This window comes from Echinops telfairi, unplaced genomic scaffold (assembly GCF_000313985.2).
Source record: "Echinops telfairi isolate 266 unplaced genomic scaffold, ASM31398v2 ScPeMD7_7414;HRSCAF=8452, whole genome shotgun sequence".
In the NCBI taxonomy this organism is placed as follows: Eukaryota; Metazoa; Chordata; class Mammalia; order Afrosoricida; family Tenrecidae; genus Echinops; species Echinops telfairi.
The window spans coordinates 2,758,423-2,761,567 of record NW_022111314.1 but is presented as its reverse complement, the minus strand read 5'-3'; the positions used below and the strand labels follow the sequence as shown (position 1 = coordinate 2,761,567).

At 44.9% G+C, this 3,145-nt stretch overlaps 1 non-coding gene across 1 annotated transcript; it reads right to left on the bottom strand.

Moving 5' to 3' along the window:
* Window positions 1–1,847: 1,847 nt before the first annotated feature.
* On the bottom strand, window positions 1,848–1,949 carry LOC115871973. Its single transcript, XR_004047584.1, has one exon. It is a non-coding gene; the product is annotated as a U6 spliceosomal RNA (small nuclear RNA).
* Window positions 1,950–3,145: the final 1,196 nt, after the last annotated feature.

Genomic DNA, 3,145 nt, shown 5'->3' with positions numbered 1-3,145 from the left:
AGGTTGGAATGTTCTCCTGTCTGATTGCAAATCCATGCTTGGGGTTTAGAGGACAGGTGCTTTGGACTTTGTCAGAGGAGCACGCTGTGGCAGGAATGCGGGACACCTGGCTCAGCCTGAAAATCGAATCCAGGGTTTCTGACTTTGTGTGTGTTATTGTCTTCGCCCCACGGCAGTTGGGTAACCCAGGTAGTATCCCTACTGGAGGTAAATGGCCAGACGCAGTGACTCAGGACAAGGGAAACCACAAGGACTTTGATGGTGCCAGGGTTGCTGAAGCTCTTATCTTATCCTCTGGACCTTCTCCTTCTCCACGTTTGGCTTCCTTCTCTAGGGGACAGAAAGATGGACAGGATTCGGACATCACACCCAGACAAGGCAAAGTCAATAGGAAGATAGTTCTCTCCTGCCTTTTTTTGTTATTGTAATTGTCATTGGGTCAATGCCCTGTGTGTCTTTGGGTCAATTCCTGTGTGTCATTAGGTTAATTCCCGGTGTGTCATTAGGTCAGTTCTGCGTGTCATTGGGTCAGTTCTGCGTGTCATTGGATCAATTCCCGGTGTGTCATTGGGTCAGTTCTGCGTGTCATTGGGTCAATGCCCTGTGTGTCATTGGATCAATTCCCGGTGTGTCATTGGATCAATTCCCGGTGTGTCATTGGGTCAGTTCTGCGTGTCATTGGATCAATTCCCGGTGTGTCATTGGGTCAGTTCCCTGTGTGCTGGCGTGTCAATCCCAACTAATAGCGATACCATACAACAGAGGAGAGCTACTTTGTAGGGTCCCCTTGGCTCTACTTAGATCTTTACAGGTGCAGACTGCCTTATCTTTCTCGTGCGGAATAGGCTTGAAGGACTGAACTTCTTGATTGCAGCCAGGCACTTGCCCTTGCCCTACTAGCACTCCTTGTCTTCTCTCGACTATATCCCCCAGCCATTTGCATTTTATTGGGTGCTAGGTCCATGTCCACCCGTCTTCAACTCTTCACCGGATGGATAAGGGCTGTCACCAGTCACTTAGAATAACCAGCTAGTGAGAACCAGATGTGGGCAGCAGAGGGATAGTACCTACCATGGTATTGCTGTCAAATCTGTTGTGTAGCACTTCAATATATTTGACTTGGGGTGCTGTGGATTGTGGTTATCAGACTCCCCATTTGCTCACACCCTCTGTTTCCATACCGTAGGGTGGTCCTCCCCCACATTGACTAGGGCGTGGCTATGTGACCAGCTTGCTTTGATGGATGGGACAATAGCAAGCACCACACCAAAGGGCTGCCTTCCAGTTGCTCTGGGGATCACTATAGCCTGTGCTGAATAAGCCTGGGCTGTAGCCCCCTAACCATCTACAATGAGGTTGAGAGATTTCAGGCTAATCAAGGTCAGGCATGACTAAGAAAGGGCAATATTTCAAGGCAGGCTATTGGTTGGGGATGTTGCTATGATACCTGTTGCTGGATCCCCTTCCATGTTGCTAGGAGAATTCCTCTGGGGGAGATGGGAAGTAGAGAGGCCCTTACATGTCCAGGCCATGTCCCTGAGCCCCAAGATGGGGAGTTTCTGGGTCAGAGAGCTTATAACACACAGCAGCGAGAAGTCTTGTTAGCATCCACTTAACACACTAACAAGAATAATAATTTAGGATAATAATAACATAGCACAGGTTCAAAAATACTAGCAGTATCAAGTTTTAATCAAACCTGAAAAGTTTTAATTTGTGCATAAAGTGAATTTCTTTTTTATTTTATATTGCATGGGGCACATTTAACATTACTTTCTATATGTTAATAAACAAGGCATTAGGCACATTAAGAGGAGACAGAAATCAACATTTATGTATGTATGTATGTATGTTTGGAATGCTTCAGGAATTTGCGTATCATCCTTATGCAAGGGCCACGATAATCTCTGTATTGTTCCAATTTTAGCATATGTACAGTCAAAATGAGCACCAACATTTTTGTGTGTGCAAAATTTATTTCTGTTTTGCATTTATCTGAGGGCAAATTCTGAGGGCGTTTATAAGAACCTTATGTTTACATCTTATCAGACTATTTCCATGTAGAGATGGCACCGTTCCTTGAGGAAATAAATTAAGTGGATATTTACATAACAAAATTACATAAAAGGCTTTTTTTCCCATTTCCCTTCAGATTAATGTTCTTTTAAGAAATTGACAAACATGGTTATGACGCCCTAAACACACTTGGTCATGAAGAAATTATGCTATCCACAGTGTGGTGGAGACAACTGATGGCACCCATGTGTCATAAAGAGTAGCCTCTGGGGTCTTAAAGCCTTGTTTCCAAACAAGCGGTCACCTAAATGAGGACTAGCTAAGCCCACATGGAAGGAGCCCACCAGCCTATGTGACCCAAGGATTGTAAATAATAAAATCTACATTCAGAGGAGGGATGAGTAATAGAGCTTATATTCTGAATACCCGGTTTGCAGAGGGCTATGGATGGCAGTGAAAGACCCAAATTCATTTTCAGGGACCCCCATGTAAATTAAGGCTCTGGTGAATTGCGACACCCCCACCCCCGGACTATGGACTATGGACTATGGACTATGGACTATGGAATGGAAGGGCCTTGTTATCAGACAGCATGCTTTGCTGGATGGGTTCCTGCAGTTATAGTTAGGTTAAATGTAATGCCTTGTTATTTGAACTCCCTTTTGATCCAATGCATATTTATTGGAGCTTTCAGTATTTCCTGCTTTCTTTGGGATAGAGATCCTTTCCTCTGTTCTATTACGTCATTGCTGTTAGACTTTTTTTTTGAGCTTTATGCTCTTCTGAATATAAAGCAAAACGAACTCCCAAATCACTGCCATCTGGCGACCCTCTGGGAGAGAGGAGAACCGCTCTCGCATGTTTCTGAGCCTGTAACCCCTTACAGGAGTAGAGAGGCTTGGCTGGTGGTTAGCAGTTAGCAGCCCAAGCCAGGAAAGGTGAATTTATAGACAGAGATTGGCTTAGTCCTTTCAGAAGTCATGGCCAGGGAGGTTGGTGGGGGAGGAAGGCCAACCATAATGAGTACCGGGAAGAAGAGATGCCCTGGGAACCACTGTGCTGACAGTTGCACACCTCTCAGGAAATGATCGACCTATTGAAATGCATGACATGTGGATTATATGTCACT